Genomic DNA, 13,446 nt, shown 5'->3' on the forward strand with positions numbered 1-13,446 from the left:
CTACTTCGAGAGCACGTTAAGGAAGCGTCAGGAACTTCCTCACAAAGGCCGCTTTCCTGACGGCCCCGTTACCTCTATGCGATTACGGGGCAAACGTAGACCGCATGCATACAGGGAGAGTATGAATGGTAAGGAAGGAAGAGGGAGGCTTCTATGCCGTAACTAAATTTCGCCTTTTCCTTTGTTCTGTCCATCTTTCTGTTTCGAGAGCGAGGCGGCTCGATCGAATTCGCTTTGGTAACAGGGAAATGGTTATGTGCACTGGAGATTCCGACGTCGAACCTTGAGACGGCTGTGGCGACTCAACGGCTAAGGCGCTGTGCACGTTAACCAAGTTCCCTTCGATGGTATCGGTGTTTTTGATGCAGGTTGCGTGCCAAGTCGGTACGCTGAGGTTTGGGTATAGACGCGAGGCAAACGCGGTACAAGTACACCGAACGAATCGATGAAGCGAGCGTACTTCGGATGAACAAAATGCTAACTCTTTGACTACATCGACCCTCTCGCTGAAAACGAGCGGTGATCATGCTGACAACTCCCAAGGCGATGATTGGTGTGTTGTCCGGTGGTAAAGCGACTTTACAGTTGCGATATAAGCACACTATCTTTCAGGTCGCCTAGGAATGCCGCTTGGTCCAAATTAAACCCAGAGTTCTCCACTATTATCAGCTATTTCTCAGCTTTCCAACTGACGTGATAAGAAGCAAGAATCTGAAACCCTATGTGGTATACTTGTCGATTTCTTTTTCTGGCTCTTCTCGCTTGCTTGAAATTCCAATCGTTGTAGGTGTGATTACTCGAGTCGCACAGAGTCGACACACTGACCGCGATTTCGTTTAACTTTTTTGCAGCGCTTCAGCTGAAGTCATTAAGTCGTCTAAAGTGTCTTGGACATTACAGACATATGCAGAAACCACTCACAGCGGCGTTATTTTACTGCGTATGCCTTCATGAACGCTCTCCTCGACGGATGGCTGCAATGACCCGTATTTTTGAGGGGTATAGTCCGCGAAAATAAAATAAATTATGTGAAATATTGCTAGCACAATTTCCCAAAGGTGATATTATCTTACACAAAGTGCCCGACTACACACTTGTAGCACTGTTCAAGCTGGCGGTCGCTTGCAAACAGCGAGGATAAAATGACGAATACAGGGAGGCGAGGGAATGTCGGCACCACTTCGTGCGCTCACGCTGTGTGGAGGAGCGCACTTGCGGAACTTCGATTATGGTTGCTTGGTAAAACGTTTTATTCCTGCAAATAATCGTGAAATCGGCGGCAAAAATCGTGAAGCCTCTACAAGGAGCTGGGGCTGACTTCTTTCTTGTGGGGAAGGTGGGAAGGATACATAATAGGAACATGGCGGTTCTATCAAATAGGATTCTCGCATACCCCCATTGTTGTGTTCTTTGGTGCATTGACGATGGATTCAGTGTTGTAGTGTGTAAAGCCGACTCTCTCTCTGGCAAGGTGGCCAACTGGGCTTGTTGATGAACATTGACGTATAGAACAGCGCAATCGCCAGCGCAGTGTGCATCTTCTCTTGTTGTGTACGGTCACGTTACCGCGCTGTTCGGAGCGTGGAATTCATCTGCGTTTAGGTTAACACTGGTACCACGCTGACACGAGTGTGGCGCCCCCTGTGCAGGGTTCCTGCCCCGGTCGGCGTGCTGCATAGCAGTGGCCGGCGTGTGCGGACTTCCAGCGGGACCTTTCGGGGCGGCTGCTCGCTCAGGGACCCGAGTACCGGACATCGCTGAGTCACCACGTCGTCGTCGACCCTCTTGTACAGCGAGCACGGTGAGCCGTCCTTGCAACGCCGCCGCGTCTCTTCATCCGAGTGTTACATGTACGCCAGAGCTTCCTGGCTCGAAGCCAGTCCCGTGAACCGTGAAACTCCACGCCGTATTCCCGGATTCACGGACACGCCTCGACTGTGAACTCTCTCGTCGTGTGCTTCTCCTCTTCCTTCTGTCCCCATCCAAACGGGTCACTGTCCTCTTTCGCTCCCCTTTCCCCAGCGCGCAGAGTGGTTTGTAAGTCCGTTCGGTTCTCCCTGTACTTCGAGAACTAGTTCAGGTTAGTTCAGTGCCATTTATTGGTCGTGTTGAACCCTCCCGGCACAAGCACTGCGCAGTCTCCGTGGCGAGTCCTTTTTTTCCTCCCCTCCTTCCTAACTTCCATGTCTATGTTTCTGCCTCCTCCTTTTCGAAGAGTATAGGCAGGCGTTGTGCACCTTCCGGTGGCAATTGCCAGCCTGCTCCTCGCTTTAACTTTACTGTCATGTGTATATATACATTCAAAACAAATAATAATAAGACACCGCCGTGTTGTACCGGCAGTGAAACGAATTTCGCAAAGCACAGCACCTCCTTATCTATAGTTCACGAAATGCAAGTGAATCGAGTGGACCTCAGCTGAATTCGCTTCATGTTCACCTCTCGGCCCTTTCTTGTGTATAAGCTTTCGCTCTCTCTCCACCGAGTGGAGGTGAACGCCCTCCGTCTACAGAGCGTTACTGCGTTTCAGTAACGCTCCCCTGCAATTAGCACGATTAAAGAGTTGCTTTCAAAAACACTATTGATTTCGCTGAACCTTGAGGATACGCTGAAGTTGGCCGATTGCAGCGCAGAAATCGCCGATAATTAAGGAAAAGGATGTCAATAGATATCATCATCATCATCATCATCATCATCAGTAGCATCATATAGGCCAGAGAAGCGAATTAGCATATTATTTTGCAGCGTAATTCCCAGGTAAACGAGATGAGCGCTGAGATCCAGTGTCATCAGGATTTAAAAGCTTTCATGGGACATTAGAATTAATATGCAAAAGGTATACAGAGTCATGCAAAAGGAGGCTGGAGGATAGGCGGAGAATGATGATAGAATACATCAGCTTAAGTCACATGAATCTTCTTTTACACACAAGATAGCACGTACGTTTCGCGATCCATATACAAAGAATATCTATCTATCTATCTATCTATCTATCTATCTATCTATCTATCTATCTATCTATCTATCTATCTATCTATCTATCTATCTATCTATCTATCTATCTATCTATCTAATGTCGCAGTCGAGCAACAGGTGGAAGTTGAGACGCGCTCATGAATACGAGGTTCTATGTAGCTCGCACGTGCACCATCGTTGCAGGCATGCCACCATTGTAGGCTAATGGTATGGTTCCCGAGACGAGCCCAACGGAAATACATCGGCGTGTGTCAGTGCCCTGTTCGCATGCGGAAAGCGGCCGTGGCGTATGGTTAGAACACTGTGCCTAAGAACGCACGGTGGCTGATTCCATTTCAGACATACCTACTGCGATTCGCTATAGCTAGTTCCGATGGCGAAGCAAGGAGAACATTCATGTGCACGAAAACTGCTTTTGTGATCGCTCACGCCGTCGTCGGAGATGCCGCAGAGATTGCGGTGCGTGCGCGATGAAATTCGCCGTCAGCGTGATGTTTTGCTTCCTAACCGGGAGTACTTGCGATGTCTGTTCGCGGCGAACGGAGCACTTGCAGGAGAATAATGCAAATGCGTGATTTGTTCAGATGATTTCGAATTGAAAGAGAGAGATAGAGAGAGCGACCTTAAATAATCACCAGCAGCCCTCTTCATTTCTATTTCTGCGTAGCGATCATCTGCGTCAAATGTCTTTTTGGAAGTGAAGGATTATCTCTCCGTCGCCGCTTTCGTCAAGGCTCGCCTTTCCTCTATTCTCCATCGAGAGCACCTGTGAGGGCAAAACGCGAAAGGGGCTCGGACTGGCCCTAGAAATGCCACGACATCGAAACGTAAAGAAAAAGAAAAATGGCATCAAAAGCGAAACGAGGGTGGCACGACGGCGTCACCGAGCGAGACAGGAGTGCGCTCAAGCGCGGGGCCCTTTCCCTTCGGAAAAGGACGCATCCAATTGCGGCAGAGCTCCTTCTAGGAAGTGCCGCTGCGGCCGCGGGACTTTCGCGCTGCTCAGCTCAGCTCAACTCAGCATACTGCTGCTGCTGCTCCGGAGAGCGTGGCGGTGGCCTCTCCGGTGTGATGAGGGGAGAGTGGAGCGCGGGGTGGGGGTCACTGGCCGAAACTGACCCAGATCGGGCCGGCCGGACGGGCGAGGAGGCAGGAGAAGAACGGGACAGCCCCACCACACACTACCACCGCTGCGGGCCGCCAAGTTCACCACTCGTCGTCGCGGGCAGTCGAACTAGCCGACCACAACGCCCGGAGATCTGCAGCGCGCGGGGAAGCCGCGCAAGGCAGCCCTGCGCACTGTTCGACTGATTTGCTGGCACATGCAAGCCTCTCGGTTACGATGCTTGCATACTACATCTTTTTTTTTTTTTTTGTAAAGTCAGCCGACTTCAGCGATTCCCGTGAGCTCGTTTTCTTCGACAGCAGCAGGCTTTTGCGGCGGATACTGTCAATCTACCAAGAAAACCACTACGTTTCGTGGTTAGTGTGTATACGATTATCTCCTTCCTGTCCTCCTCCTCGTCATCATCTTTTAGCGCTCTTTTTTGTCCCCCTTTCCTCCTTCCCACTGTGTAGAGCAGAAGGCCGGAGCATACTAGCGAAGAGCGACCTCTCTCCCTTTCCTACAATAAATTGTCCTCCTACCGAGAACAACCACTTTTGCCATGCACAAAAAGCCGTCTTCGTCCTTTACAATATTTCCTGCTTTTGCCTCGGAAATACACGCACACACGTCACCACTCTCGAAGTCTGTGTGTTGCACAAATTGGCAAGAGGAGCAAATGTTGCGCGATTGCTCAGTGGTGGGCGCGTCCGGCTCCCAATTTCGCGTAGCCCGAGAGACTCCGAGTTTTGATTCCCGGAGCTGGTGGTAATCAAAGTTTCGAATTATTCGCCATGTAGTAGAGGGCGAAGCTGAGGACGAGGAACGACGACGGCATGACGTTGACAGCCGTTAGGTGGACGCATGGACGAAGTAGGAGGAAACATAGCGTCACGCAGCCAGTCCCTGCAAGCCAAGTCTCCGTGAGGCCATTCCATTCGCATTTCACTCGAAAAGTCGGCCCAACACGTGACCTCTGAGACTCGGCGTGTGTTGGCATATAATTTTTACAGCGAAGCTGTATAGCTTTACCTCCCAACGGGTCTGTCGTGTCCGTCGGCAATAAACTCGGGAGGCTCGCTGGTTTCCTTGTAGCACCAGCAGATGGCGCTCGCCTCCGCGCACCCGCGGCAGCGGGGGCGCTGGCCGTGCGGGAGAAAGAAAAAAAAAAGAACCAGAAAGCTCGCCTTCGCGCATAGCGTTCGCCATTCGTGTTGTGACAGTGCTATGGGAAGGCCACGTATAGTGAGGACTCCTGAAGAGCGTGCACACGAGGCGCGGTGAAAGTGTGCTCAAGTGCATTTCTCTTTTGTCTGGTCCACTCTTTAGGTGCACGAAGTAGCGGCGCAAGCCAAGTCGCAGGCCGTTGAAACGTCTTAGGCTAATAATTAGGTAAAGTGCATGTGAATGTCGCCGTGTGAACAATTTCAAGCCACGTCGTAATGGGTAATTGTTCTTTAGTTGTCGTTTACAGCTTCGCTGTCCAACCACCTTCACAGCGTGGATTGGAGCCATTTTTTTTTGCCGGTCGTTTTTTATTCGATGCGCCTTGTTCGGCTGCTCTGCCGCTGCTCTGCTTGCAGAGTGGGAGCACTGAAACCTAAGATGCTCTCGATCTGACGTGACGATCACGTGTTTGGCCGATTTGTTTGGCTTCAATCTTGTTGCGAAATGGTCCCTCCTAGTTCCTTCTTTTCGCCATGGGTAGACGGGATGGACGGACGCAGTAAACCCTGTTCAGGGCTCTTAAGTTCTGTCGTGGTTAAAATGGAAAAAAAGGAAAAAAAAACATTAGACAGTCTATAGAAAGAGAGAGAGAGAGAGAGAAGTTTCATGATACGAAATGCAGTCGCAGTCTATATCCATCGTGTTGCATCTGTCGTTTCTAGAGTGTTTGTAAGCAATATAGATTGCCTGCAGGTCTACTATGAAGAACTTTGCCTTATTACAGATTTGTCCCTTTTTGTTATATCAAGACACGGCAGTATCTGTAGACAAAAGTCGGTGGCGAGTCTTATTTGCTTGGGCCTGCTGTGATCCACAGCCTTCTCAACGGACGCTTCGCAGAAAATGTGTGACAATAGTTGACAACGTGTCGGGCTATAAGTCCCCAGGCAATCTATAGACCTCACAGAAAAGCTTCTGTGGACTTTATATACATATGAACTACCGGAATTCCTGTGAGGGTAGCCACCCTATACTTCGGTCGCGGAGGTCTTTGCCTCCATGTTCAAGTACTTTATCGACAGTCCTGGCGGTGATGTGGGTGAATAAAAGGGATGCTAAACAGAAGCACTAACTGCTGCGGTTGAACTTTCTATACCACTGTAGAGTAACTTAATCTTGTGTGGTTTACCGCTCCTGAAAGTGCATACTAGATTTTGCACACTTAGTGAAAGGCTATGGATACCATAGTGGAGGGCTATGGATTAATTTCGACCGCATGTAGTTAATTAAAGTGGCCCTAAATATAAGCATACGGACATTTCTGCATACTGCCTCGTCGGAACGCATCGCCACAGCTGGCAGACGAAGCCACGACCCCCTGCTCACTCATCAGCAGAACACCCTCGGCACTGAGCCATAGCGGGGCAATCAATCAATCAATACTGCATAATCGGCTCACTGAGCGCGATATACGCTCTGGCAAGCTTCGGGCGGATGTGCAACTTGTGAGATCTGTCGTTGATATTTTAAATGTACATTGACATCTCAAGCGATTCTGTCAATGCTCGTTGTTGCCGTGAAACTACGGCAACAAACAAAGAAACAAAGGAATGTGATCATGCGAGTCGAAAGCCAACGCGTTCGGAAACTGCTCGCTGTAAAGCCGGTGTCCTGATACGCAGAAAGAGAGAGTGTGTAAATTGATACACATCACGATACTGTGCTAATGCGACCGATTACGCAACTGCGCTCGTTTATCACGATGTGCAAGCACAGAATAAAGCCTCACGGAATGGTGCACGGCGGCCTGCGAGACGCTCTGTTCTCGAGGGCGATGGATAAGTTATGCGACTACAAATCGCCTGCGCGGTGTGAGGTTAGTTTCACGTAATAACGCTAGGCAAGCATGTAACAAGCTGGTTACCTCTTAAGAAAGAAAGAAAGAAAAAAATTATACTCTAGCGGAGACTCAATCTGCTGCATAGAATATCAAACGTGTGCAGCAAAAGAGCACGCCGTCGCTGTTCGACAGACCAGAACGGCCCTGGCGCGGAAGTGCGAAGTCCATGGTGTTCGTGTTTTTGCCACTTTGGACTCGCCGACGGCGCGATTTATGCGTCACGATGCGCGACGCGCGTTGAAACCGAGGTGTTTGTTGAAACACAAGCGCAAAGAAAGAGATTGCCCACGTTGGTCGTGTACAACCGCAGGCGTTTCGCTTTCGGCAGCCGATAGTAGCAGTGATTGGTTGTTCATTAAACAAAAAAGTCGCAGTTTCGCCCGAAAGACGAAACATCGATTGCGCTAGAAAATTAGTAGAGAGCTATACGAAGCATGGATAGTAGTTTAATGGGCCGTATAAAGTTGTAAACATTCGCTTACTAACTAAATAGACAAGCACCGTGTGACGTGCGCATAGGTAAACATGAACACATCTCGCTCGATGACCGCGGAAACTAGTTGTGAAAACGCCGGAGTGAGAAAGCGCGCCAGCAGCAGAGGGCAAATTGACCTTCGCGCTGTCTCTCGTCTCGCTTCAACGCAAACTAAACGTCGAAAGCACAGTGCATACGAAGCTACCGGCACTCGGCGCATGCACTTTGTTCCCATCGCAGATCGCTCTGAAGATGAGGCCCGCGCGGGCGAGCACTTCGCCCACACCGCAGATCGCTTTCAAGATACGGCGGCCGCGCTGTGAGCAGCAGCCGACGAGCAGAACGCACCCTCTCCCCTCCCTCACTCTTTGTCTCCTAGCTCGCCCCCGTGCCTCCCGCGCGAAAGCAGACCGCGTGCTCCCGGCCTGCCTTCCTCCCTCGCGTGCGCTACAGCCGCGATTGTTGGCTCACCCTCGTACGCTTTCACTCGCACACACGTACGGCGCGCGGCGACGATTTTATCGCCGTTGGACTTTATACGGAACCTCACGGCGACGCCGACGACAAAGATTCGCTTGGAGTGTCCATATAATTTATATCGCAATAAAATGGAAAGGAACGGAAGGAAATACCTGCTGGCGACACTGAAAGCGGCTGCGACGCGTTAAAGGCCAACTGCAACAACAACAACAAAAAATTCAAGCGCACTTAGGTATCTCTACGTGGATGAATGCGAAAGCATTGCGACGTCTCTCCGATGACGCCTAGGCTTCGTTCGCGTACTAGCGTGGAAGTCCAAAGGAGCAGGGCGCAGCTACTGACTGAGAAGTCGAAGGTTCGTCCATCGGAGCGCACGACAGAAGTCACCGAAATCATCGGACCGACTGGCAGCGCCGCGACGCGCGGCGCTATATCCCCTTGAGATCCGACCACAAGTATGGGACATATAATCGCTCTTCAAGATGTTTCTTATTGTCTACTGTTATGTTATGAACTTGGAAAAAAAACAATTTTCAAAATTTAAATAGTACGGTTAGATGCCAAAAGCTGCGTCTCCATGTATCCACTATCTCCTCATCTTCGCTATGATAAAAACTGCATTTCATTGCTCAAACGCAGAGATGAAGACGGAACTGCGTGTAGTACATTGTCATGTTGCTGCCACGTCTGGTATTTTCACGCAGTCTCAGTGATTTCGAAACACACCTCAAGCTTGCTTTCGGCCGTCTGGGACGACACAGAGGTATAGATCAATTTAGTGTCAAATTTCTCGACAGCGGACGACAAGAATATGATTAAATCAATTCTTTACCGGTTACACATGCACCGTACTTCACATACTTCATAACCAGAATGAATAGCTTGCGTTATCACTTCCGAGTGAATTTCTAAAAGAGTTGAAAGCAAGGAAGGGAAGGAGGAAGGAGGAAAGAGAAAAGCAGAAGGCAGGGAGGTAAAGCAAAATAAGTTGAAAGCAATGTGCAATGTATTGTACAAGGGGTCTTGGGAGGATATAGACGGGCATCCCAGTTGCCGCTCCCGGCAACTGCAGCTTATGCAACCGTAATATTTACCGGGAAACGCTTGCGGCTAACGCTATGCGCGAAGGTGAGCTTTCTGGTTCTCTTTATCTTTTCCCCGCACGGCCGGCGCCGCTGCCGAGGCGAGCGCCATCTGGTGATGTTTCAAGGAACCCAGCGGCCCACGCGGCACGCACCTCACGTTGATTGGCTGTGACCACGCGAATTTTTGTCACATCTCCAGCCACGCCGCCGGATTTTCCGCATCATAAGCCATATAATGCTTTCGCATTAATGATTTGGACTGCGTCAAAAGCCTAGTTTCGGATAAGCGTAAATATAGAGCCGCCTCCGTGCAAAATCTTACGTTCGAAATACGAGTGGATGCGTCATGAAAAACTCGAAAGAATAGACGTTTTTGATAGGGAAACTGGTAAAGGAAAAGAAAATTGTCATTACCGCTTGCCGGAAATGACACACAACTTGGAAAGTTGAGAACCAGTTGTACTCCTCGGTACGAAACTACGCGACGCCCGCGGCGGGCTGAGCATATCGGAGGCGATGTGCTGAGATATGCGTCATATCCGCTAACGGACCAGGTGTACGCGTTGTCTGCTTAGGTGCTGTTTAAAGACTGTTAATAAGAGAATTAGGCGATTGCCAGTCCTGCAGCTTTTCCAAGATTGATGGTATGTGCGAACAGTTTTCGCACCGCCCGATTCATGGCCGATCCCGCGAGTGGGTTGCGCCATTTCACTGTGGAACAACAAGTTCATCCTTAGTTCGCCTGTCGAGAATTTCACATGGTGTTTACAGAATGCATCCCCGCACGCCGTCGCATTTGAGATTGGCAGTCGAGCAAGGGAACCTCTGTGCACTGACGTTATCGGGGCCGCCGTGACGTACTTACATTCGCCAGGGTGAAAAAAAAAAAAAATGCGCTGTATCCTGATTTGCACATCTCCCGAATATGTTTAGCGGAAGCTGCATATATTGTTGAATTTCTTTTTTATTTAAGGGGAGAAATAGTCCAGGCTGGAAGAAACGACCACCCCTTGCACAGGGTGGTCAATATTACGTGTGGCAAATGAAAACAGCGGCGCACAGCGACGGAAACACGCTATTACGTCACCGTATAGGTGACACGTTTGCTGTGACGTAACCTCCTTAATGTTTAAAGCAGTTGGTGTAGTTCCAGTAATTATACGCCGAAATGGAAATACTGAAACACGCGCGTCGGCAGTGCCTCTGGGCTGTTACGGCATCTGTACCACGGAGACACAGGTATCTTAAACCTTATATATTAATCGAACAAGTAGACTTTTTCACTTGTCACCTCGCACTCGCTGGGCAAGGAAAAAAAATAATAATAAAACATTCAGCCCAGAGTGAAAAATGTCACTCACGGCACTGAAACAGCGCAGTTGCTTCGGCGTTGCGTTGCTAAGCCTGAGGGTGCGCTATCAAGTCCCAGCCACAGCGGCCGCATTTCGATGGAGGCGAAATACAAAAACGCCCATGTACCGCGGGTACTAGCTGGGTGCACGTTAAAGAATTAACCCCAGGTGGTAAAAATTAATCCGGAGTCCCTCCACTTTAATTTAAACGCCAGCATTTAATTGCTGGGGTTTAAAATGCGGGAAGAAATTAACGGTAACAATGGCACGACTCACTGTTGCAGCACAACTGGTTTTATTAAGTTACGCCACGTATAAGCGTTTTCTCTACATACATAATATAGGGTCCTCGCCGCATATGCGGAAAACGTGACAAATGTGAGCTGGTTTGTCCATCATTCTAACTCTCAGCTGAAGAGGATGATGCGGGGGAGGACAAAAATGACACGCATTACTGCCGCTGGCAATGCATAAAAAAGGACAGTGTGTCTGTCTCCCTGCTGCGCCATTTTGCTTCAGCATGACAGTTGTATCGATGCGGAAAACGGCAACATCGCATAGCCTTTCCGCGGTCCGCCATCCTGCGACCTCATCAGGGATGATTGAATACGAAGTGACTCGTATACGAAGCAACCTTCGCCAGAACGCGTGCTGTTCTTTTTTTTCTTTCTTTTTTTTTTTTTTTTTTTTTTGAGGCCAAGTCGGAGACAGTCTGATTCCGCCATATTGTTCAATTCGTCGCCCTGCTTCGTCGTGGAATGACAACGTTACACATGGACGACGAGAACATCCGCAGGTTAAATGGGACGCGGCATCGATCATTCACATTAATTAGCGCGCCAGCGGACGAAAGACTGGCAAGAGAGACGGACACGAGTGCTTACTTCAAGCTAAAAATGTAATTTCGAGAAGCACAGTTTATATTCATTCGCGCACTTATAGTCGCCAGTCAAGTTGCTCTTTTAGGTATTTTACTTAGATAATTCGGTGAGGCATGCGCAACTTTCACAAGCCACTAGTCACACAGAAAGTACGTAGTATTATACGGCTCAACATATTTCACCTTACCCGTCGCGGCGGCTGCATTCCGATGAGGCAAGAACGCTCGTGTACCGCCCATTGGGAGCTGTAGGATTCGGGAGTCGGTGGTCTCGGAGTTCGACGTCAAACTGAGGGTCGCTTTCTAGCCTATGCCGCCGCTGCGTCTCGTAAGGGGTAGCAGGCCTACGCTACCTGGGCGTCACACGGAGGCTTAGCGGGCCCACGCCGTCGTCCGAGCAGACTTGACGAGGGTTGCTTCGTTCGTGAAGAGTACGAGGTCGAGAGGTATAGGGAAACGGATTAGGGGATTTATTTACATCGGAAAGGCAAACTTATTTACAGGGCATGGGGATACACGTACTGGCCGGAGTACGGAGCGCAGTACATCGTAGCATGTCAGCGCTACATCTGAGCAGACCACATCGTTCTGGGAGAGCACCAGCTACATCTTAGAGCAGATGGAGAGCACTCTCAATGAGCCGCAAATGTCCGCTTAAATGCACCTTGTCCACCGTAGATCCCTATAGGCCAGGGAAGTCTGCGGGCACACCTTCCTCCAACCGGAGCGTCCAAAGTCGCCGAAGGCTGCCCCTTGGGGATGAGGGTGCGCATAAACACTCCAGCGCCTTTGTTCCCCGAACTCACTTGGAAAAGTAGCCTCGGGCACACACGGCTCACTGTCACAGAGAACGGAGGGAACACTTGTGGACGGGAGGTGCCACGTTTGACCCTATCTGGCGCGTCTTGGCTCCTGGGATGGCCCAGCCATTCGGTGATGCGTCTGTCGAACAGCTATGGCGGCTAGCAGCGGCCATAATGAAACGGCATTGCCTCCCAAGAGTTTCTTGGCCCCCGCGTCAAGGCCGTCAACGAAGTGGCATCCAGCAACCACGTATTCGTCGAAATGTGTCTCGCCATAGTGTCGCCGCTGGTCTTTCCCGTGGGACGTATTTCCAACTCCACGAGGCGATTCGTCGCAGGAAAGCAGGGGAGTGTTGAAGGTCGCTGCCTCCGCTGGCCGTTCGTAAATCCCAATGCGCGGTCATTTTGATATTCCGATGACTCCCAATGCGCGGTCAAATTCGACCACCCCGGGTTGTCAAATTTAATTCGCAGCCCTCCACGGAGCAGTTTCGGAACTTCTTTTTCTCTTCGCTCTCTCTCTTTATTTCGTTGTTCGTCTACAACACGGCTCATTAAGTCTACAATTGCCTAGTGTGCCGTGGCCGGGTACGGCAGAATGCCACTGCTGCAATTCTATCGTGGCCTCCGAGATCGCGCCGCTGCGATCACGGAGGCTACACTTCATTCTTATCTTCAGTAAAAGAGGAGGCGAGCGCTTTCGCTCGAGAGGGACGAGGAACCGGTTTCAAAGCACGGACAGAATTAGCGAACAGGAGTTCCTCGCGCATACTCTTCCGATTTCACTGTGCTGGTTTCAGTTCCGCCGTTCGGTTTTTCGTTTGCCCATAACTGCACGTGTGTCGCAACTTTTCAGTTGATCTATTTCAGTCTCTCACTTTTCTTTCTTCGTATTCCCTTCCCGCTTTACATACCACAGAAAAAACACGTGAAAAGACGAGGGAAAAAAAAAAAGGGGGGGGGGGGAAGAAAGGAAAAAGAAACCGAGGATCCAGCTGGCACTAAAGATGTTTGTCTGCACTTGACTAGGTCCCCGACTATCAATATTTTGTACGCACAGGTAACAACGGGAATTCGAAATTGCATGCCACAGACTTTTTTTAAAGCTCAATAATGCATACCCTCTCTGGCATAAGGTAAGTAAAGATAACGTAAATATATCGACAAGACTTAGATGAGCAACAAATGTGGATGTGCTACACAAGTGATCACACCAGTTTCGA

General features: G+C 49.8%; 1 protein-coding gene across 1 annotated transcript in view; it reads left to right on the forward strand.

The window, feature by feature from the left end:
• The first annotated feature begins 1,644 nt into the window (after positions 1-1,644).
• LOC119449767 (ecdysone-induced protein 74EF) overlaps positions 1,645-13,446 on the forward strand; it is a 201,584-nt gene continuing 189,782 nt past the window's right edge. The window contains exon 1 of the mRNA XM_049665434.1: positions 1,645-1,801. The gene's annotated coding sequence lies outside the window, so the exon portion shown is untranslated. The remainder of the gene's footprint in view (positions 1,802-13,446) is intronic.

Source organism: Dermacentor silvarum, chromosome 4 (genome assembly GCF_013339745.2).
Source record: "Dermacentor silvarum isolate Dsil-2018 chromosome 4, BIME_Dsil_1.4, whole genome shotgun sequence".
Lineage (NCBI taxonomy): Eukaryota > Metazoa > Arthropoda > Arachnida > Ixodida > Ixodidae > Dermacentor > Dermacentor silvarum.